This window comes from Equus caballus, chromosome 5 (assembly GCF_041296265.1).
Source record: "Equus caballus isolate H_3958 breed thoroughbred chromosome 5, TB-T2T, whole genome shotgun sequence".
In the NCBI taxonomy this organism is placed as follows: Eukaryota; Metazoa; Chordata; class Mammalia; order Perissodactyla; family Equidae; genus Equus; species Equus caballus.
The window spans coordinates 78,861,611-78,886,946 of record NC_091688.1 but is presented as its reverse complement, the minus strand read 5'-3'; the positions used below and the strand labels follow the sequence as shown (position 1 = coordinate 78,886,946).

The 25,336-nt window shown below is 37.1% G+C and overlaps 1 protein-coding gene across 17 annotated transcripts in view; it reads right to left on the bottom strand.

Annotated features, from left to right (window-relative positions):
• The window catches only part of ZNF644 (zinc finger protein 644), a 118,364-nt gene extending 98,211 nt beyond the window's left edge, over window positions 1-20,153 (bottom strand). For 2 of the 17 annotated variants that reach the window (XM_023641680.2, XM_070267315.1), the window contains exons 1-2: window positions 19,771-20,108; window positions 18,380-18,985 (exon numbers count right to left, since the gene is read on the bottom strand). The gene's annotated coding sequence lies outside the window, so the exon portion shown is untranslated. Of the gene's footprint in view, window positions 1-18,379; window positions 18,986-19,056; window positions 19,296-19,469 lie in introns of those variants that run through there. The other 15 variants (XM_070267312.1, XM_070267320.1, XM_023641682.2 and 12 more) reach the window with 10 other exon arrangements.
• Between the last annotated feature and the right edge of the window lie 5,183 nt (window positions 20,154-25,336).

Genomic DNA, 25,336 nt, shown 5'->3' with positions numbered 1-25,336 from the left:
AATGCATATTTTTAAAATCAAGCAAAGCTTCTTATGAAGAACAGCACTACCCACCACCCTTTCCTTCCCTAACATCTCTCCCTCTCATTTCTAAACAATACAGTTATACTGGTATCTTGATTTTTCATTTGGGATCTGACTGCCTATGATTACGTAAGAAAATAACTTAAGTCTCTTATATCCCTTCCATAACCTCCCAAAATTATACCATAGCCCCACATGAGGCTAGCTGATTTTTTGACAAAAGCGCAAAAGCAATCCAATGGAAAAAACAAGTTTTTTCAACAATTAGTGCTGGAGCAAGTGGATATACATTTAAAAAAAAGAAAACCTAAATCTCACACTCTATATCAATATTAATTCAAATGGATTATAAGTTTAAATGTAAAATGTAAAATTACTATAATAGTGCCCCCTTATCTGTGAGGGGTATGTTCCAAAATCCCCAGCAGACACCTGAAACCATGGATAGTACCAAACCCTATATATAACAAGTTTTCTCCTGTATGTACATATTTGAGATGCAATAGCAATACCAGCATGAATTTCTTTTTCCTTCTGCACAATTTCAGAGATAGAAGATTCATTCTTACCACAGATCTTAGCAACCTCAGCATATGACCGTTTTTCTTTCCTTACTAAGTTGAGAATGTTTACCTTTTCACTTAAAAGATGCACTTTATAGCTTCTCTTTGGCATATCCAAATTTCCAGAATCATTACTCTTGCACTTGAGAGCCATTATTAAGGAAAATAAGGGTTACCTGAACACAAGCGCTGCGATACAACAACAGTCAATCTCAGAACAGAGAGACCTACCAAGTGACTAACGGGCAGGTAACATATACAGCATGGACACACTAGACAAAGAGATAATTTATGCCCCAAGTGGGACAGCACAAGATGTCATCACACTACTCACAACAGTGAACAATTTAAAACTTATGCACTGTTTATTTCTGTAATTTTCCATTTAATATTTTCAGACCTCGGTTGACTGTAGGTAACTGAAACTGTGGAAAGTAAATCTGCACATAACGGGGGTCTCCTATAATCCTACAGCAGATAGAAGAAAATCTTCAGGATCCAGAACTAGAAAAGGAGTTCTTAGAAGTAACACAAAAAAGCATGATCCATTAAAGGAAAAATTTAACAAATTGGATTTTATTAAAATGAAAGTCTTTTACTCTGGAAAAGATTCTGTGAAGAGGATTAAAAAATAAGTGACAGATTTAGAGAAAATATTTGCAAGCTACATATTTAATAAAAGACTCATATCTAAAATACAAAAGAACTCTCCAAACAGTAGGACAGCAGCAAAAATAGCAAAACAAATCATCTCTTCTAAAAAACCAACAAGAACACTGGGGAAAAGAGAGTTGTTTTCCAAACTCTAGAAATTAACCAAAAGCTTGCAGCAATCTAGGGAGAGCTTATTCAAGAAAGATGGCCAAATCTTGATAAGATAAGCAAACTTTATGGCATTTTATTTTGCTCTATTCCCATCCTCCCATCCCAGCTCCACATTAGCTTTGAAAGACAACAGTTCACAAGCCCAGGGAAAACCAGCAGCCTGGCAGCTACCTGAAAGGAGCAGAAGAGGGTGGGAGTTCCTTCACTACTCCATCCTCAGAGGACTGTCATTATTTGACATGCCTGGTAGTCTTCTAGAACACCCCACTCCCAAAGCAATCTTAATTTGACCTGACTGAGAGTTCACCCAGTGCGAAAAATGTCTTTTCCCCAAGGATGTCTGTCAAAAACAATCAGAGGCAATTGTTTCATGTTGCAGCTGATCAAGGCAGTGGTTAACAGTTGAGACAAACAATAAGCTAACAAAAAAGCTTAAACAGAAAAGCTGTGGGTTTAGAAAAGCTCCAATATATTCCTGAGAATCTAGATGCTCACATGTATGCACATGCCCAGGGCTGTGCATATGGTCAAGAAAGGCCTAAGAAGGCCCTAAGCACTCACCTCTGGCTAACCTGAAAGCTCCTGCACAAGGGGGAAGTGAAGGGTAAGGCAAAGTTACAAACTTCCTGGCTGAGTGCTGAAGTCATGCTCCAACAGATACAGAACCTCTCAACAAAGACTGGGAGACTTACTCGTCCTAAGAAGTTAAGAAAATCACTGTCCAATTATTAGCTGACCACTAAGCTAACTGAGTAGAGAGACTTTAGTCGCCACACATGACAAAGAATACAGATTTTAAAGAATTAGTTCAGAAAAACCACTAAACAAGCTTAACAACAAACACTGGCCAGAGGAGAATATCTGATTATCAGAGCTGCGAAATTGTTTAAAATGTAGACCTTTCAACAAAAAGTGACATTAAAAAAAAGAAAAAAACAAGAAAAGAATGGCTCATGCACATGGGGGAAAAACACAGTCAAGAGATAGTGTCCCTGAGGAAACCCAGACATTGGACTTACTAAACAAAGTTTTAAAATCAGCTATTTCAAACATGTTCAAAGAAACATGTTCGAAGTCAAGGAAACCCATGTCTGAAGAACTAAAGAAAAGAATGAGATGAATGTCTCACAAATAGAGATAGAAATCATGAAAAACAACAAAATAGAAATTCTAGAGTTAAAAAGTACAATACCTAAACTGAAAAATTCACTGGAAGGTTTCAGCATTAGATCTGAGAAGGCAGAATCAGTGAATCTGAAAACAGGTCAATTGAGATTATCCATTCTGAGGAACAGAAAGGAAAAAAAAAAGAATAGCATCTAAGATACCTGAGGGACACCTATAAACATATCAACAGATACATAATGGAAGTCCCAGAAAGAGTGGGGTAGAAAGGGACAGAAAGAATATTTGAATAAATAATGACTGAAAAGTCCCCCAAATTTAATTAAAAACATTAATCTCAAGAGGCTAGCCTGGTGGCACAGTGGTTAAATTTGCACACTTGACTTCAGCAGCTCAGGGTTCACTGGTTCAGATCCCAGGCACAGACCTACAGACCATTCATCAAGCCATGGTGTGGCAGTGTCCCACATACAAAACAGAGGAAGATTGGCACAGATGTCAGCTCAAGGACAATCTTCCTCAAGCAAAAAAAAACAAAAAACAAAAAAAACATTAATTTAAAACCCAAAAAGCTCAGAGAAATACAAGTAGGATAAACTCAAAGAGATCCACACCTGGACACATCAAAATCTAACTGTCAAAAACAAAGAGAATCCTGACAGAAACAAGAGATAAGCAACCAGTCACATATAGAGATCCTCAATAAAATCAATAGTTAATTTCTCATTAGAAACCATGGAGGCCAGAAGGCATTGGGAAAACATATTCAAAGTACTGAAAAAATAAGACTGTCAATCGAGACTTCTATAACCACTTTTGAGAAATGAAGGAGAAATTAAGACATTCTCAGATAAACAAAAACTGAGAATTGGTTGCTAACAGACCTGCTGTACAAGAAATACTAAAGCATGCTCTTCAGACTGAAATGAAAGGACACTAGACAGTACCTTAAGTCCACCTGAAGAAATAAAGAGCACGGTAAAGATAACTAGACAGGTAAATATAAAACACAGTTTAAATTTGTGACTCTTTTTTCCTCCTATCTGATTTAAAAGACATATAAAGATGTAATTTGCATGACAATAGCACAAAAGAAGGGAAAGGAGTGAAATTATATAGGAGCAAAACTTCTGTATGTTATTGAAATTAAGTTGATATTAATTTGAACTAGATTGAAATAAAGTTATTAACTGTAATTCCCAGGGCAACCACTAAGAAAATGAAAAAAATATATGCTGAAAAAACCAACAAGGGATTTAAATGGTACTAGAAAATAATCTATTTAGCACCAAGGAAGGCAACAGCAGAGGAACAACAACAAAAAAAAACCCTTAAAACATACAGAAAACAAATAGCAATATATTTGACAGACATAAATCCTACCTGATCAGTAATTACAAATGCAAATTAACTGGGCATCTCAATAAAAAAGCAGAGACCGGCAGATTGGGTAAAAAAATACAATCTAACTATATGCTGTCTATAAGAGACACTTTAGATTCAGATAAGTTGAAAGTAAAAGGATGGAAAAAGATATGCTATGCAACCAATAACCACAAGACAGCTGAAGTGGCTATACTCTTATCAGACACAACCGACATTAAGAAAAAAATTGTTACTAAAGACAAAGGACATTTTATAATAAAAGGGTGAATCCATCAAGAATTAAATATTAATTATAAACATATATTCCTCAAAGACTCAAAATATATGAAGAAGAAACTATAGAACTGAAAGGAGAAACAGACAAAAGCAAACAAACAAAAATAACTGGAGACTTACATACCTCATTTTCAATAACAGAACCAGACAGAATACCAAGAAGGAAACAAAAGACCTGAATACTATAACTAGACTTAACAATTACAGAATACTCTACTCAACAACAGCATAACACACTTTCTTCTCAAGTGCACAGCCAACATTTCTCCAGTAGAGACTACATGTTAGGCCATAAAACAACTCTCAATAAACTTAAAAGGAATGAAATCACACAAAGTATGTTCGCCAAACACAATGGGATGAAACTAGAAATCAATAACAGAAAGAAATTTGGGAAATTAACAAATATGTGAAAATGAAGCAACAAACTCCCAATAACCATAGGACAAAGAAGAAATCACATGGGAAATTACAAAATATGTTGAGATGAAAACAAAAACACAACACACCAAACTTATGGAATGAAGTAAAAGCAGTATTTAAAGGGAAATTTACAGCTATACATGCCTCCATTAAAAAGATCTCAAATCAATAACCTAAGCTTCCACCTCAAGAAACCAGAAAAAGAGCAAACTAAACCCAAAGCAGACAGACAAAGCAAATAATAAAGATCAAGGCAGAAATAAATGAAACAGAGAACAGAAAAATAACAGAGAAAAAAATCAATGAAACCAAAAGCTGGTTCTTTGAAATTATCAACAAAATTGATAAACCTTCAACAAGACTGACCAAAGGAAAAAAACACAAACTACTATAATCAGGAATGAAACGAGGGTCATTACTACTGACCTTATAATGAGAAAAAACAATTTTTTTTTCCTTTTTAGTATTTAGTTGTTCCGGAACACTAGGAACAACTGTATGGCAACGAATATTCTAGAAAAAAACAAACTACTGAAACCGATTCAAGAAGACATAGGCAATCTGAATAGACCTGTAACAAGTAAAGAGACTGAGTAATGAAAAAACTTCTCAGAAAGCAACTAGGACGAGATGGCTTCTCTGGTGAAATTAACCTTTAATCCAAATGTTTAAAGAAGAATTGACACCGATCCTCAAACTTCTGAAAAATGCAAGAGGAGAGAACACATCTTAACTCATTTTATGAGGCCATTATTAGCTTCATACCAAAACCGGACAGATGTCACAGAAAAACAAAACTACAAATGCTTTTTATGAATAGTCACAAAAATCCCCTCTATTTCTTTTGGATCTGTGTGTTTTTCTAAAGACATACTCATCCAGATTCTTTTGCCCTCCTGTCCCAATCTAAACTGATTACTCTTCAGACCTGCTGCATAGCCACCTTCCTTGGATCTCCCTTCACCATCATCCTAGGCATTGTCTCCTGTACTGGATCCTATTTCCTGGATCCTTCCTCTTTTTGATTTACCCCATCATTTTGATGGAGCCTATGTCCTCTAGTAACTTCCTGAGATATAGCGCATTTGAAGTAAATATTCTAACACCTTCATGTGTTTCATACTTTTAGCCTACTCCCACATTTGACAGCTTGGAAAGCTACAGAATTAGCAGTTTGGAAATAACTTTCCTTAAAGATCTTGAAGGCATTATTCCATTATCAATGACTTTCCAATGTCACTGGCTCGTAATCTCTTTTTACACACTCCATACTCGAAAGCTTTTAAGACGTTCCCTTTATTTCTGGTGCCTGAAACTTCACCATGATGTACTTTGATGTAGTTCTTTTTTCTCGTCACTATGCTGAGGATTCCTGTGAGTCCTTTCAGAAATGAGGAAACTCAAGGTTTTTTGTTCAATTATTCTTAATTTCCTCCATCCACTTTCTCCCATTCTGTAATTCTTATTTTTCACATGTTGAACTTGTCAGGTGTGATCCTCTAATTTTCTTACTTTCTCCTACTTCCTATCTTTTTTGGTCCTGCTTTGTGGGAGATTTTTTCAATTTTATCCTCCAACTTTCTACTAAGCATTTAGTATTTTAAATTTCTAACTCTTCTGTATTCCATAGTCCATATTTCCAACCCTTTTAAGTATTTCATATGCTAAATATTTAAGAGCTCTTTTTTCCTGAGAAGTGCTTTTTTATAGCATCCTTTGTTCCAAAGGTTCCAAGGATTTTATAGCATCCTTGTTGCAAAGAAACAATTACCCTCTTACATCCAAAGATATCAGTAATTTTTTAGAAGTTGTCTTCGTGAATTGTTTCTATTTCCTTGTTTTCTTACATACTGAGGTTATCCTCAAATCTTCACATCTTCACAATGTCATAAGCGTCGTTTAATGATCCTTAATCTCATATTTTAAAATAAAACACTTAAAAGTTACCTAAAAGTTCTATGTTAATGGTTAGGTGTCACTGTAAAATGATCAGTCTGGGCCATTTCCTTGGTGGATACGCCCTCATGCGTTATTATCTGTTGGTCTTTTTTCCTGACCATTAGTTTGCTCTAACAGAATGAATCTTCCAACCTCGTATCTGGGGTTAGGAACCTGACAGAACTAGGAGGTGGAAAGAGGTTGGGGATGGTTCCCAGTTCAACACGTAGATTTCTACTCAACTGTTTTTCAGTATGACACTCTTAACTTGAGCTGTGCCTAGTGATCTCAAGTAGAGAGATCTTTCCTCTTAATATCACAGAAACCTGGATAAAGCTAAAAGACCCTTTCCTGGCACCAAGAGTGTTGCTTACTTGTTATTACAAACTTTTAGACAATTCTTTCAAGGTACCTGAAACTCCTGAAGGTACACCAATTCCTAAAGCATCCCAGGGCCCTACAGCATCAACTCTAGGCCTTCCCCACCAACAGCAGAAAATTCTGTTTCTGAGACATACAAAGTTAGTTACCACTTGTTGCTATCCAGCTTTCAAAGTTTTACTTCTGTGATCAACTCTCCAGTTTTCTTTGTCCTTGATATCCTATGCCTTTTTTAAAACCATTACTATAATTCTAGTATGGATTGATAACAAAGTAAATGCTTATTTAATCTATCATGTTTAAATGAATATTCATTTAATATTTGATGTTTTTTTTATGTGTCATGTCCTTCGTTGTTCATTGCTAAATCGTATGAAATTTAACCTCAAGTTCCAATAGGACACAGAGTTTTAATCATCCAAGTAGTTACAACCATTTTGGCTTTAACATCTAGTTTTACTAAACTGTAGTTAAAAAATATTGGTCTATACAATCACTATGTTTTAAAATTTCAGATTCTCTTTGAAGCCCAAGATAATTTTTTTAAAATTCACAGGAATTTGAAAAGAACGTGTATTCTCTACTGGCAACAAAGTTTGACATACATCTATTAAATAAAGTATACTGCTATCAAAATCTTTATAGCCTTGGGGCCAGCCCGGTAGCATAGTGGTTAAGTTTGCAGGCTCTGCTTCAGCGGCCTCGGGTTCGTGGGTTCAGATCCCAGGCACAAATCTACATACCACTCGCCAAGCCATGCTGTGGCAGGATTCCACATATAAAATAGAGGAAGACTGGCATGATGTTAGTTCACGGACAACATTCCTCAAGCAAAGAGAGGAAGACTGCCAACAGATGTTAGCTCAGGGCCAATCTTACTCACCAAAAAAAAAAAACTTCACAGCCTTAATTTTTACTTGATCTATTAAATTCTGAGAGACAAAATCCCCTAAAGAAACTGGTGTTATCAATTTCTCTAAAGAATCTATAATTCATATGTTTCAATGCTATTTGAGTTTTATCACACAAAAGTTCAAGCCTGATACTGTTTAGTAGTCCTAACTTTTTATTAATTAAAAACTTTTTCACTCAAAAGTTTGGCCTAGAAAGGTTTTATTCTTTGCTTGATATCAATGAAATTTGCAAGTTTTAGTATTATTTTTGCCCTTCCTTTATTTTCAATTTTTGTGTCATTTTGACTTAGATAAAACTCATAAAACCACACAGCATGAATTTTTAACCCAATTTGTAAAGGGGAGAGGGTAAGAAATCAATTCCAGTTAAATTAAGAAAAACCTGTTGGAAGAGTATCGGGAAATCAAACTTGACAGGAAAGTTGGTGAATAAAATGAACCAGGAGGTTAGGTAAGCAATATCACATTAAAGGACAGCTACTAGGATGCCATTTCTATCACTGTTAATGGCACTGCCAGCATTAAGACATTCACATTGACACAGCATAAGATTTTGGGTCCATCACAGCCACCGAAAGTTATCTCTATCTCCTCCACCTCTTTCCTGTATGAGCTGTTTCAGTAGGATCAATGTATATGGAATAGTCGATTTGGTTTCCGAGTCCTCACCCCTTTCAAACTGCTGCCTCTCCTCATGCATGTAGTGATTTTTCATTGGTTCTCAGCTTGCAGAGACCCAAGGCAGCGTACACAGGTGGGGATGGGTCTATTTCCAAGAAGACTGCAGCCACAAATAGGTATAAGCTGAGAACCATTTATAAAAGAGGTTCAGAGCAGGGTTTTCAGGCAAGCTTCCTATTCCCACACCACTAGTTCATCAGGATAACCAGGGAACAGTAGATAGTTCTGCTGTCACCCCTTCTCGTCCATACTATCTACACAGAAACTCCCAATTTCAGAGATGTGGATAAAATCTCTATTTCTCATTGATCGTAGGGGACAACCTATTCTCTTTTGTTTTAGCTGATTTGCCTCAACAGGTAAAATGGATGGAGTCAAATCTACCTCCCTATTTTACCACGTTGCCAGAAACCTAACTTCTTTACCAACTGAAGTTCAGTCTATATTAACAGCAAGAATGGTTAAAATACAAACTTGTTAAAATAAGGCTTACATACTATATTAAAACTCTAAGACTCTATTAACTCCCAAACTCTGTTCTATTTACTAACTCTAAAAAAAAGCAGAAAAAGATCTTTTAAATTATTTTACTTGTATAACTTATTTTTCTAATTCTTCTATACTAGAAACTATATTTTAGGAACATAAATTTCTATGTAAGAATAATAAATATGTATAAATTAAGTAACAAATGTATATTTCTATATATATTTAGGAATATATATTTTTATATATATATTTTAGGAATCTTTTTTCCCCTATAAAAGCAGTATGTTCTCAACTATTCCTATATTTTAAAAGAAGTATTCATTTTAAAACAAATTTAAACATTGGTAGTCCAGATTATTAATTTTTATCATCTCTTTTTTCCCCAACTCCTATACCAACTAGAACATCTCTTAAACCATGGTGAAAAGTACTATTATAACTCAAAATACAGCACAATTACACGCTCTTCTTACTATTCATCTCAAATTTTTTTTTAGTTCAAAGTACTAGCAATTTGAAAAATACCACTATAGTGTAACTTCCTTGGGTTTTACTTAGTTTTCAAATCAAACTTAAAAAATAAAAGCTCATCAGTTTTTATAGAACAAGGCAGATGTACCTCAATTAGTGTTAATAACTTATTTGCAAACTGTATGTCCAAGTAAATTTATTGTCAATACCAAAAGATGATAAAATTGTTCTACTCTTATCCCAACTTTGCACTACAAAGTTAGGAGCCACATATTTCACCTGCTTTATTTTAAAATTGCCCATCCTTACTCTTCACATACCTTCCCCACTCACCCACCAAAATAATAATCTCTACACGACCTTCATCACTTCAATCTTTTCTCCAATTATGTTCTATCTGGCTACTAATCCTTCTCATTTTTCTTCATGTATTTCTCTTCAATGGCCATCAGCAGAACTCCTTATTTCTATTTTCTTATCCAAACTTTAGATTCCTCTAGCTCAGACCACAATCTTATCAACTTTAGTTTTCATTACATTAATCTAAAATAGACTCTACTTCAAGCAAGGAAAATGACTGCATTCCACCATTCCCATCTCTGTGCTTTTTAACATACCTTTCCCCCCAGCTGATATTCCTTTCCCTCTCACCAACCTATATATGCCACTTCTTCAAAATCTAGATAAAAAATTATTTTTGCCAAGAAGCTTTATTAATTAATCCAGTTTTACTACACACCATTCATATTACTTTGTGTCAGCTCAGTAATTCAAATGCTTCTTCATTAACCGCTCTTCAAGTTGTGCCTTAGATCACGAGCTCTTTGGCACAGGAACCATATCCTTTGCTCTGTACATCTGCACTCTTACTCTTAGTGAGGTACCGAGAATTTTTTATAATAACTAATCCAATTAAAATAAGTGAAGGTTGAGGAAAAATACAACCATACAAACAAGGTTTTTCTGAATACAAAAAATCAAATCTCCCAAAACTAAATCCAAATATAACATTCATTTTTGTCAAAAAACACAAAAATAAATATACCCTTAAATGTATTTTTTTCTACACATACAAGTCATCTCTTAAAGCTGTTAATATTTTGTTTTGTGACTTTCTAAATCTAACCCAAAAAAGGTATTAAAGTCTTAATGTTTTGTAGATAAATTTTTTCAATGTCTAATTTAACCAATTTTGCTTTAGCCTCTATACTTCACAAACACAAAACCTACATAAGAAAAGTTGACAGACAAGGTTTTATTTCTTCAAGACAACTATTAAAATTCTTGCAGCAAGAGTATATTAAGCAAACATTATAAATTTAAAACATCTTTATATAAATATTTTCATTCATAGACTCAAAAGCATTCATAATCCAAAAGTTAATGAGAAAGTATTTTCATGTCTATTTCTGCACAATTTACAAAACACATCTATTCCTCAAAACTAGGCACACCAGAATGTGAAGATACATATTTTTATGGTTATGTACATTTTAAAACTTTATTATAATACATATATCAAAATAAATCTTTCTCACCAAGGCACCAATTGTTACACTACAATAAGAGCTCAATTCTTATGAAGAACAAAGCTGTAACCATTAATTCCATTTGAAAAACAAAACTGATTCAAGCACTGTAAGTGAAATTCATGATTAATAATTCCATTTCAGTTTTCAGTTTATAAAGTGTCCTTCACAGATTTTTTTTTTTTGAGGAAGACTAGCCCTGAGCTAACATCCACCAATCCTCCTCTTCTTGCTGAGGAAGACTGGCCCTGAGCTAACATCCGTGCCCATCTTCCTCTACTTTATACATGGGACACCTGCCACAGCATAGCTCGCCAAGCGGTGCCATGTCTGTACCTGGGATTCGAACCAGCGAACCCTGGGCCACCAAAGCAGAACGTGCGCCTTTAACCACTGCGCCACAGGGCCAGCCCCGCCTTCACATATTTTAACCATTCAAACTTTTGTGCAACTGTCCTTAAGGGAACATGCTAGTTCTTTATACACAAATGAATGTCAAAATCTTTCAGGTTGAAAGTGGATACTTACCTTTAAACAGAACTACATCAATTTATTAACTACCCCTACAACCACAATCAGAAATACTCAAATACCTTATTAAGTAACCTGAAATGCCTGAAAGCTAAGTTACATAACGCCTAGAAGCTACTATTAAGGAGGATCCAAAAGGCATCTATATAAGGAGGCAATCCAAGACCTCCTCTATCTACTTCTTGGCTATTTGCCTAGCAAATACTGTAATGAAAGCAAGCCAGACAACTATGTTATCTGTGGAAGCAATTCAAATCTCTGCATTCTAAACAAATTTTGTAGTCATAAAACTAACCTTAAGGGGTTATTAACGAAAACTAAGAAACATCTCTAGGACCTTGGCATAAACCACACTGGAAAAAACCAGAAGGGCCCTAGTACCAACTACCTATCATCTGATTTACCTCCAAATTCACACAGCAATGCCAAACAAGGCTAGAAAAGAGACAGATTCAAGCATCAGTTCTCACCACCCTTGGAAAGTAGGACAAATATGCCATAAGCAAGTTCAAAAATATGCCAAATTTATTTATGATGATAGAGGTCAGAATACTTCTGTGAGGGGGAATTAATAGGAGGGTGCACAAGGCACTTTTTTCAGTGCAGAAAATGTTATATATCTTGATCTGTGTAGTAGTTTTCTGGGCGTATTTATATGTAAAATTTCATTGAGTTGTACTCACAAGATTTGTGCATCTCACTGGATGTAAGTTATACCTAAATAAAACATTTAAAAACAAGTCACCAATAGTGGTCAAATCTAAAAACCTTTTCTCAGTTCTTATCCTTTTTGATCATTCTCCAATATATTGCTAGTCACAGAATACCAATATCCCCTAAGTGCAACCCTTTCCCCTTAGAACACTCACCATACAAGTATTCTTCCAGCGGTTTTCTTATTCTGCCTCATATTAGTTCACTTAAATATTAACTCAATATTCATCAAGCACTTGTGTACAAGACATGGATTGCGCACCCTCCAACATATCACTCACACACACATACACACACATTCCCCAAATTTCCCAAACTGGGTTCAAGCCACTCTATCATCTGGTTTCAAATTTTATCTCCTATTGTAATTCCCATCACTTCTTTTCAGGAATGTTCTCCCTCAGCACACTCTTTTCTCAGCTATCCTTTATTAAGGCTTAGTTCAACTTCTACTTTATCCTTTCTCCACATTAGTACAAAACTTACTATCTATATCTGCACTGCCCAATACGGCAGCCAAATGTGCCTACTGAGCACTTGAAGTCTGGGTAGTCTGAATTGAGATGTGCTTTAAGTACATAACATACACTGGATTTTGAAGATGGTGTGGAAAAAAACAATGTAAAATATCTCAATCATGTTTACATATTGAAATGATAATGTTTTGGATACACTGAGTTAAATAAAATACACTAATAAAATTAATTTTACCTATTTCTTTTTATTTTTTAACATGGCTATAGAAAATTTTAAATTACATTTGTGGCTCAACATGTTTCTATTGGGCAGTGCTAACCTATACAATCTATTTATAAATGCCCCACAAATTATCTTTTAATATATATCATCTACTCAATGAGTGCAGGAATTCAATATTAAGCTTTTTTTCCTTTTATGAATTAAAGATTATTACATTAGAAATTACTAAAAGTAACTAAACAGGATTTAAGTACCTATTCAATTTCAGTATCACTTTTTAAAGGTTTTTAACAAGGAAGCTTAAAGTATTTCAAACTATAAAAGTATAACAGAAGTTCTGTTTTCAGATGGTTATAAACCAAAAATGTCACCCACATTTTAGATATACACAATTTTGAGTTAAAGGTCCCACCAGAAAGGACAGATAGTATTATTAAACCTGTAGCATTGCTAATCCCAGAGTATTAGTTCTGATTAAGCTACATTACTTTTCATCTCAGTTACTCACTAAAGAAAAAGGCAGCTGCCATTTTGACCAATATCATTGTACCAATGTCCAGCAACCAAGACAAAGAACCTTTATTTGGTGGTATGAATAAACAATGCGGGCAATAAGACACCACTTGAAATAAGGATAGGCAGAAAAACGCTTTTATAACTAGGAGATAAAACTTACAAATTATATAATTAGATTAAAGCATAGATATATAGAAAGAAAGGAAAGGAAGGCAGAATAGAAAGGTTTCATCTGTAGAATCAAGACAACACCAAGATTCAAACTTGGCTGCTCTATTATTTACTATCTTTGTGACCTGAGTGTGTTTCCTTGCATGTAAAATGGGAATATGCACAGTATTGTTACAAGCAACACATAGTAGATGCTTAATGTCAGTCTCATCTCCCTTTCCTTTAATACTAATGATTATATAATGGTGATAAGATTATAGGTGACGTTTCCCCCCTTCATTTTCCAAACTGCTGAAAACATTTTTTAAGCATATATGAAACTCCTGATATTTCATACTCACAGCCCTCCTCATGTGAACTTAAAATTACTTTTACTAGCTGTCTTTTACAATTGTTTTTAAAAGCTTAAAATTTGTGTTGGGGGGGAGTAAGTAAGTGGTAGAAGAAAACTCAAAAGGGGAAATAAGTTTCAGACCATACCAGCACAGGCATATACAAAACAAAGAAAAGTGTGGAGGGGAAAAAGGCAAAAGGAAATTCCCCTGACTCAGACTAAGCAACGAAAGATAACATGCCTCTCCTCAACCTGGCTACTGTGGAAGCCGCCTCTCACTCTCATCTGGGGTTTCTACGTACATTACATACAAATACATGTACCCACTCACTCTCTTCTCTCTACTAATGGTCACCACCATCCTCCTGGTCAAAAAATTTAAAGGAGAGTGAAGAAATCCAGGATGTTGTAACAAAGACAAACCAACACACTGGTTGGGAAATAACTTCACTAAAATGCACTCATTCCCAAGTGCATTTCTTCATCAGCTGGCAGTCATAAACGAAATGTGTTCCTGAAATACTAAACATGGTTATAGCTTTTATTGCTAGACCTGGAAAAGGTACACACACTCTGATGCCTGCCTCTGACTTCCTTTATAACAACCTTGACTCTGCAGACATGTGTCTAAAAACAGAACATTAGCAAAAGTATACAACTCCCAATCACTCCACGTGAAAATTTCAAGTTAGTGTAGAAAAAATAATTAAAACAAGAGTAATAATAATAGCTATTATTATTATTCTAAAATTTAACATTTACTCAGCATTCACTGTGTACCAAAAAAGCTAAGGACTTTACATGAATTATGTAATGTACACCTTAAACCTCTATGAAGATGGTATTATTGTTAAAGCCACTTGCATAGTACTCACCCAGCTAGATTTTAACCCCACTAGTTTTACTTCAAAGGTTACACTTTTAAACTTTATCTCATTCTGCCTCTTTATTTATATACAGATAATTACAAATGCAACCATGATTTTCCATGGGTGTGTATATATACACATGTATATATGAGTTTATGTGTGTGTATAATATTTACTAAGTCAACAGTAAGCAACGGGCAATTAATTCTAACTTTGGAAAGGCTTTTATCCACCTTCACAAACCATTCAACAATAATTGGGAATCACCCCCTCCCCAATAAATGATGTTTTGAAAGTACTAGTTATATTTAACATCTTCCTCAAAAAACTGATGAAAAAGATATGCATTAAGTTTTCAAGTAAAACGATGAACACCATGGAAGAAAAGATAAAACTGTTAGCTTTTATAAAAACTAGATAAATAATTGACACAATACCGGTAAATATACTATGTAAACTGTAAAGTACTTTAATCCTAACGCTTTATTAGGTTTTTTTATTTTAAATTATCCGTTTGGATCACAGCATACTTTAAGTTTCTTTGTACAAAAAATTTTTTAAAAGCTGTATTTTGAACATCAATGAATGGCTTACATACTAAAAAGCTTAATCCCTAAAATCTCTATTTATTACTCTAACCAACTTCAATTGTATCACAATCTAGGTTAATACAATTAAATTTCAAGGAACAAATCACTTATCTGTAGTTTTCACAAAGTTACTTACAAGATCACAGTTTCACGAATCTCAAATGAAACGGGAAGGCCACAGCTTACAGACAGAAGAGGTAGGGCAAAGATTAGTAGAGAGAGAGGGCAAAGGAAATCTCTTAGAAACACTAATCTTAACCTAGTCTCACTTTCCCCCATCCAAGGGAAGTGTACACTGCTGCTGCTTCTTACCCTGGCATCCTCCTCCCTCTCTTCCTCTTGAAATCCTCTGCTTTTCTCCTCCTGGAAAGTTATCTCACAGCACTTTTTGTTTTTCTTGCTACCATCTCTCAATTCTCAAACGCTGTCTTATCTTGAATTTAAAAGAACAAAAACATACTAACTCCCCATAATCACATAAGAGTTCTCAGTAAATTCAGAGAATAGTTAATTCCAAAGTTCAACTTTGACACATCTAAGAAAAAATTAAATTTAACAGTCGAGCAACTGGAGCCCTAGAGATGAGAAAACACCTTTTTCATGGAGACTCCATCTCCCTGAAGAAAGACTACGAATTCAATTTGGTGTTCTACCTTCTGGGTCTCAAATGATCGTTAAGAGTGTGTTTGTTTTTAAGAGGGGGAAGAAGAGAAATACTTTAGCCAACCAGCAGGGTGAGCTAGTGCTAGAACCAGTTTGATTATTCTCAATTCTCTCAAAATTCAAGGGTGTAAATTGTTTGCACTATTAAAAGCAGCTATATCTAATAAACCTAAATTAAAAGACACTACTTCTAGAACTGCTTCAGGCAATGGTACATCTCATAACTTTCAAATTTTACAGATTCTCCATCTACAAAACAGACATTCTCTATACCAGAGATTAATGATAACAAATAAATGTAAAAAAATTACAGCTCATTTGACTATCTACCCAAAATATTATAGTAGCCAATCTTTATTCTTACATTTCATTTTATAGGGCTATTAATTTTAAAAAACTTTAAACACTTTTTTTAAAAGGATTGCTAAAATTAGTATTCTATAAAATTGGAGCTAGATAATTCATCATACCAATTTCTGCATTCAGTACAAAGTATAGCTGCCTTACAATCTGCCTGAAAAGTACTCACGAGAAAAGCATTCCTACAAGAATAAGATCCATTCTTTTCCTTTGGAATCATACCCTGAAACAAGAGTCTAAATAAGTAACCCTAAACACTAACAGTGCATTTGGGATGAGAGAAAGATGAACTTTATCTTTTTTGACAACCAATTTCTCTAAATTGCAGGTCTCCCCACCACTTTTAGTGTCCTTGAGTCTTTCTTTTTCTCCTCCTGATACCCAATAGTCTCAATTCAACCACAAGCAAAACTCTCCCTGTTGTAACTTGAATGACAAACTAAACCTGCAAAATGTTTAATGTTTGCAAGTGACAGACTCAAAATAATCCGAGTAATCCTAATTATCACAAGACTAAAGTGTAATTAAATCCACTCACATACATAGTGTTGAAAATTAAGAAACAGTTTATCAACTTCCTTAGAAAAATCAATAATTTAAATGCACCTTAAATGACCCACAAAAGCTTTAAAATCTCAAGACAATTTAACTAGTTTTGCTAAATTTGATAACCAAAGCAATTAAAGATAACTGTGGGAGCCCACCGTAACAGATTTTACTGCTTGTTGAATTTCCTAACAGATCTTACAGATCTACTACTCAGTAGTAATTGTTGTAGTTAGACTTAACAAGTTGTTTTTAACAAGGACCAGTGTAAGTGGCATGTCCATTTATCCAACCACAATGCTATTACAAAATGGAAGGCACTAGCATCACTGTTTTCAGTATCTCTCTCATTTCTTATGTAATAACTGGTAGTAATGGCAGTTATTTCAAACCTTCCAAGAAGTTTATCAAGCTGTTGTGTTTTTTTTTTAATTTCTGGGTCAAGACTGCTTTTTGAAAACCTCAAAATTCAAAAGCAAAATTGCTCTGAAATTACCTGAAATGTATTTTCTATCTGAATTTGTTTCACTGAAAGTCTAATTTCTTTCACTTTAAAAACTAAGTAACCATATCACCTTAAACAAAAGTTTCTTACTGTCACAGAAGTTCTATTTAATATAATAGTACCTAATTAACAAGTATTCCCAAACACACTCCTTTGTTTTACTTTTTAACCATTATTAGTTATACACAGTTACCTTCTCATCCCAGCAATGTGATCAATGAAAAGAGCAATGGGGTAGAAGCTGAGGAACAATTTTCCATTATGCCACTAACTTATCATCTCTGGCTCTTAATATACCGTAAAAGACAGGGTGAGAATAGTTGTTCTCTGAGTAAAACAGTATGATTCAGTAACACATTTTGTCAATGTTAATACATCTCCTATTCATTAATACAAGTAGACTGTTCTCTATTAGGAGAAAAGCTAGAAGGGGGAAAATACATATCTGAAAAAAAGGAAAATGAAAGTTTTAAATAATGTTGAAAAGTTCAAATTTCTATTTGAACAGAGATCTAAAGTTCGTGATCTAAATGTGTTTAAACATCTCTTCAATCAATTTGTTAATGTGACCTGGCCAAAACAAAACAGTTGTTTCCAAATTTTGTACTTCAAATATCAGTTAATACCTATATACAAAGTACGTAAGTGCCATATAACTTTACATTATGTTAGAAATTCGAAAACTTACACTGCCATGATTTTAACAGCAATATACACATCACTCCATTAATACCAGTCAAGCCTTCATGTTTCACCTATTGAAATTCCTAAATTATAACTCCTTCATAAAAACTAACTTTTTCTTACCAGACCTACCAACGCAGTACTGCTGCCATCAAGTTCCCTGGATACTTACACATGGCACTGAAGGCAAAGAGCAGGTCTCCTTTCTTTGAGTAACTTGAGTTGTCTATTTTTTTTGAAATGCTTTCCTTCTTGAAGGACCAAAAAAATGTAACTAAACTACTGCAGAGAAGCAATATACTATTAAGGCAAATCTAATCTATCATCCAGATGCAACAAGCCTGGCATTAGTCAGGAATGGCCAGAAGAGATGATGGTGTTTTGGCATCGCGGTTGAACTTTTTAAGTTGTATACAAAACAGGACCATCATTCAGGCCCCCGGTTGTGTTTATTATCCCCTCGTGCAGTACTTCTGAACGACCACACAAAATCTGAAGTCTAAACATAAAAGTTCTGTAACAACTAAAATTATGTCAATATGACTTAAAACAGTTCAAGAAAAGTTTTCCACTAATGGTGCTAAACCATGGATGGATCCCAACACGAGAGTCGTCTGCGGAAGTCTGGTAAGAAACCTTTAGCTCCACCACCTAAGTTTCCAATCACTGAGAAGGGTCTGGGACAACTCATCTTCAGGTTCACGGGAGAAGTGGAGCACACCTGCTTTCGTCTGGCAGAGATTAAGCTCCCAGGGACACAAAGGCCAGGGAATCAGACCTGGAGAAGCAAAAAGCTTTAGCTGGACACCCACCAAGCCCCTGGCAACCCACACACTTTGAGCGATTTACCTCTTGCTGTTACCTCCCGGGCACCTAGCGGCACGAGATCTTGCAGACCGGGGGGAGGGGCGGGCTATGCGGTCCTGGTCCCACGTTAGGGGAGGGGTGTGGACAGTTAATGCCAGAGCTGGCGCTCCTGGCCCAGACCGAGCAGCCCCGACGACGGGGGTTGGTGACTGCTCTCGGACCGCCCCGTTACTCAGTGCATGGCAATGGCGACCGCCAGGCTCCCCAAGCCGCCCGATCTCGGCCCCTTCCCCCGACCGCTCACTGGCTGCTCGGCTTCATGTGACTAAACAAAACCCCCAAGTCTAGTGCCCAGCTCAGCCCCTTTGTGTCCGCTACCGGATCCTCCGACGCCGCCGTGGAAAAGTGCCCCCACCTCCGCCGAGTCCCGCCCCGCGGCGGCCACCGCCGCTCACCTCAGGCTCCGCCGCCCCCCGCGGCCGCCGCGGCCGCCGCCTCCCCGAACCCGGGGCCCGGGCTCCTTGTGCAGCACCAACTCCGCCTCCTCGGCCGCCGCCGCCATCTTAGCCTGTGCGGCAAAATGCGTCCTTTTGGATGGTTGGGACCCAGCCTAGGGCGTCGCTCCCCGGGCCCGAGCGCCGAAGGCCGGGTCCCCCAAGTTCTGTCGCCACCCTCAGTCCCGCAGCCGCCACAGCCCACACGCCCGAAACCCACTCGGGTCCCGGTGAATCCGACCAAATAACCCCTGAAACTCACAGTTTGGTGCCGTGTGCGTCAAACCGGGGCGACGTTGGGAGCGCGCGGCGTCCCCGCGTCACACGCCGCTCTGTACGCTCCTAGGCTCCAAAGGCCCCCCTCCGCTCCCCGCTTTTCGCCTCCGGCCCCGGTTCCCACGGCGCAGGCGCGCGGCTTTCCCGCCTCTACCGAGCTGCGGGCTGCGGGCCGCGGGGGTGGCCGGCGACGAGCGCTGGGGCGGCCTCGCGCCGGGGGAGCGTCTGGGCCAATTAGACAAACGGAGGCAGCGGCAACAGTGCACCACTGTTCTCGGGTGCCAGAAACCAAACAAGGTCACCTCCCCCAGAGCTGACCTAATCACTCTCAAGGAGGTTCCCGCCCCAAAGTAGGCACGCTCCAAATATGGTGGTGCCCAAACTCTGCAAGACCCAAACACTTAGACAAGCCTAGGCCCTTTAAGGTGGAACAGGCCCATATTTGATTTCCACAATCACTGGCGTGCCAGAATTCCTTCTCTTTTTCTCCTGTTGAGGAAAACAGCTAAAGATCTCAAGATTGCCAGTCACAACTGTAGAGTAATGGGCAGAGGAAGGTTTTTGGATCTTAAGGGGACCAATTGTTGGGAGATGCTTGATGGCCAGGCAAAGCCTCAAATGTGGCATCTTAATTAGCCGAATGGGCTACCCTACAAGGTGCCCTGGGTTTGGGCCAGTTCGATTCTGTAAGGATGCTTTATCCCTGCATTGCTGAGTGTGCCATGGGTCTCCAAATTAAAGTTATATAAGAAACCCCTGAAATACTGATTAACCCTGGAAAGAATCAGTAGGTCCCGAGAGAGTTCTGGAAATCTTCCTTTTTATCATGCATCCACTGCAGGAGTCTGAGGACGGAGTCTCATAGACCACACTTTGAGAAACACTGACTAGGGGCTATTCTCTTTGCTTTTCAACTGAGCAAACAAGAAGTTGCTAACATGTTTGACATGAACCAAAAGTTCTTGAGGAATCTGCTAGTCCTCCCTTAATAAATTCTTTGGCTTTTCTGAATCTCTGTCTTCTCATTTAAGAAAAAAAAAATGTTTTCGTCAGTTTAGCAGCTATCATAAACTGTTTTCCTCCAAACCCTCAAGATGTTATTGGCATTCAGAGGAGTATACTATAATTGCATTTATTTGAAAAGAATGAGAAACATTCTCTTTCCTATAGGACGGTGACTTCATCATCATTATCAGCAAACATAGATTCCAAACAACAGATATTTATATTTGCTGCATTAGTTAATAATAATACCTAACACTTGTGAGTGCTTACTGTGTAACAAGCCTTGGTCTAACTCATTCAATTTTATTACAACCTAACGAGGCAAAGAGAGGTTAGGTAATTATCTCAACATCACAGAGCTCTTTGGGCTTTTTCAAAATGCAAATTTTCCTTCTTTATTTACACAAATGAGTAAACAAAATATAAATGTATATATATTTTCAGTCAGTTGAGGGGAGTGACCTTTGGATCATTTCATCTGCAGAATCCATTAAAATTGGACATTCTCAGTTTCCTATTGAACTTACAGTACATAAAATTATTATGTACTGTGGAAATTCTCACATTACGTCACTACAAAAGCAGTTACCAACAACGACAAAAACTCTTCTGTTGCGAATGTACACTGCTGATTGACTGATGTGCAGACATCATACTACAAGCGAACGAACGGAACTACTTAGAGCTCAACCGTGATCAGAAATTTCTTTCACTAATGAAGCTGTTTGTTTATACTAGAATTCAGCAACTAAACTGTAATACATAGAAATATGTAATCCATAGAAATAGTAACAGTAGTATAAGTAATAGTAAAAGTAGCAATAGTTGATGAAGCTCTTTATAAACAAAATAGAAGTTAAAAAACTTTCTATGAGTGGGAGAGAACTTGGTAAGGGCAGAAAGCTTGAATAAGGTAATGCAAAATGAAAAAAGAATACAGGCAACTAGAAAAACCCAAGGACTAGTTAGGTGGCTCAGTGCCAAAATATTTAAAGACATTACAAAGAAATTGCAGTTGAGAATGAAAATCAAGATGTGGAAAACAGTTTGACCCTGGGAGAAAATGCACAAAGCACATCTACCCACTGTAATAAACTAATGCTCTGATAAATACACCTGGTGAAGAATCTTTAAAAGAAAAGGAAAGCAAGACCTGGCTATGGTTAATATGTTGAAATCTGACAATGTTAGCACAATATGTGAATCCATTAGTTATTCAGTGAAGGGAATTACCCAATAAAAGATACAAAGTAAGCTGTGGTCTCAAATGACCTAATCAAAAAGAAAATGCAGTTTAATGTTGGATAAAAACAGGTAATTCTCCACATTCCAATGCATCTGAATTTCAGGCAAAAAGAAAAGATGAAATATTGATTAATCTACTATCCTAGTAATAAAGTCAAATCAAGTTTTGGATTTATCTTAGGACCTCACTAGTTCTGGACCCACCTCTGAGTACCAAAACTGTAAGGTAGTCTTATTTGTGGAACTGCAAATATTACAATATGTGTGTTAACTGGGGGGGGCCGGAGGGGAGTGGTAGGAGGATGTTTGACATAGAGAGAGATGCAGAGGTAAACAGAGACCAAGCCTTATATTTATTTTTGTCTCGCACTAATCCCAGCACAGAACCTTACACACAGCAGATGTGCAATAAATAATTCTGTTCAATTCAACCAACGCTTAGCAATTGCTTACTTTGTGCAAGGCACTGTCCTAGGCATTATCAGCAAAAAGAGGAATAAGACATTTCCTTGCATCTGTTCAATAAATAGTAGTTGAATGAATAAGAAGCTTTTATTATCCAATAAAAGAACTGACAAAAAGATACAATCAACTTTCAATTTACCTGGGAATGAGGGAGATGAGGAAACAGACAGTAAAGATTTCAGAATCGGAGTTAAAACAAAACCTTGTAAAACATTGCATAAATAGGTTTAGTATATACATATTTAGTAAAAATTATTTCTAATATTTAGGAACACCTTTAACCACTCTAATCCATCAGCATATCAGAAGTAGACCAGGAGCATATATGGCCTTGTTCACAGAACATATGTAGAAAAAGAAAACAGCAAGCCATGGAAACAGACAAAATGTGTTTTAGGAATGAGTAGGGGAGAAGTCCAAGAAAATAGAAAATGAAGGGCTACGAGGGTGTTCAGGCGAGAGTGTAGCATCGCAGAAACCAAGGAAGTAGTGGTGACAAGCTTACTTTGTTGTTGTTAGTGCCCTGGAGTCCTAGTGACCCTGTGCCCTGTCTCTTTGCACCATCCTCTCATCTTCCAGAGCTACATCTGCTGCTATTCATAGGGTTTTCATGGCCAATTATTTCAGAAATGGGTGGCCAGAGTGCCTCTTCCCAGTCTGTCTTTGTCTAGAAGCTCTGCTGAAAAACCTGTCCACCATGGGTGACCCTGCCAGTATTTGAAATAGCCACAGCATAGCTTTCAGCACCACAGCAACAGGCAGCCACCACAGTATGACAACCGGCAGATAGGTGGTGTGGTTGCACAGTAGGGAAACGAACCTGGGCCGTGGCAGTGACAGCACCGAATCTTAACCACTAGACCACCAGGGCTGGCTAATAGCATACTACTCTAACAAATAATAAGAAGTGAAACTTTACTGTGTTAAGACGCTGAGATTTGTGCCCCCGAATCTCAATGGCTTAACACAGCAAAGTTTCATTTCTTATTCACATCACACTCGCTGCAGTCGGTGGGAAGGAGAGAGGAGACCTTGGAGCAGTTATTCAAGCACTTAAGTTTCTTCTATCATATGACTTTGCCATTCCATAAAGTCTTAAAGTCTTCTAATGGATCCTCTGCAAAGAGAGAGCACACATGGAGAATCATGAGGGCAGTAAGTTGGAATGGCCAAGCCCAGAAATGGCACACATCACTTCTCACTTTCCACTAATCAGCACTCTAGTTACGTGGCCCCACTTAACTGCAGATGAGGCTAGGAAATGTAGTTGTACAAGATCATTGGTGACCCTGGTAAGAACAAGGTCAGTGGAGTGGCTCAGCCCGCTGCAGTGGGTTCAAGAGTAAATGAAAAGAAAAGAAGGGGAAATAGCACTGAGTCTGATCAACTATGGAAACCAGACAAGATCAAGCAACTGGACTCAAAAGGGTGAGAGGTAATCCGAGGCTATAGGTAAATGCCACTACTCAAGGATTCTGGGCAACTAACCAGCCAGCCTTCTGCTGGTAAGAAGAAAGCCCTCATTAGGCCTCCATCAAACTTCCATACACATGAAATTTGAGAAATGCCTTTATTGTTTATATTTTCCAGAGTGAAAGATTCCAGATGTTCCAAAATATTTGGTTGCGATCCATCCAAGGAAAAGGAGCATCTGTAATTTCAGCCATCCCATGTGCTTTATTAAAGAAAATGAGCATAAAATAGTAAGCCAATGTATTGCATTATATGTATTGATTTCCTTCGTAATCAATAATTGGGAGATATAATTGAACAAATGTGTTCCTTTAACTACGTGGCATTAATTAGAAATTGGACTTTGATATCTCTAGTTTAATTGTACCTGAAATTAAATGTCTTCAAAATGAACATTAAAATGTCTATCATACATCATTTACTTAAATTTTCTAAATATGTTGTAAGAAGAAAAGGAATGGTGGTGACAACCTTTAAAAATTAGATTTAGGAGGCTGACCCCGTGGCTGAGTGGTTAAAGTTCTGTGTGTTCTGCTTTGGTGACCCAGGTTCACAGGTTCAGCTCCCAGGCATGAACCTACTCCACTCATCAGCCATGCTGTGGATGCATCCCACATACAAAATGGAGGAAGATTGGTACAGATGTTAGCTCAAGGGGAATCTTCCTCACAAAAAAAACAAAAGATTTAGGGAACATTTAGTCCAAAATAAAAATACAGATCTAGAAATACAATGCGATAATGTTATCTTTATTTTTCTTATCCATTTCTCTTTTTGTTCCAGGACATTAAAATTTCTGTTACAAACTCTCTGTCAGATTCCTTCCTGATTGCCAGACTCCACCCTCAACATAAAATGACTATGGTCTCCAGGCACATGTGAAAGATGCCCCTGAAAAGGCAGAGCCATCCCCTCTTCTCACATTCACGCAGGGCCTGCAATGTTCCGAGCATCGTGCTGGGCCCCTTGGAAGATGTGAAGGTAAATAGAACACATTTAGCTCTCAAATATCTTATGGTCGAATAGATCAAGAGTCACTTGCTCAAAGTGCTATTTTCACTTTTAAGTTGACAAAGAAAGAGGTCAGCCTATTGTTCAACCAGAGCCTCCCATGGTAATGGTAATGTGGAGTCATTTTCCTCCAGGGTTTGACTCTTAAGCTTTGCAGGTTGAGAATCAGGCCAGAGTTGATCAAGTTCAGATGCATGAAATATATGAGACTAATGTATAAATCACATGTTGATATATTAATTTACAATAAAAGTTTTGACTGCCAAGCATAATGAAATACTCAGGCAGGTTGCTCAACACATTTTCTCCCCTGAGGAGAAGGGTGCCAGGAACATGAAATTATTTGATCAATG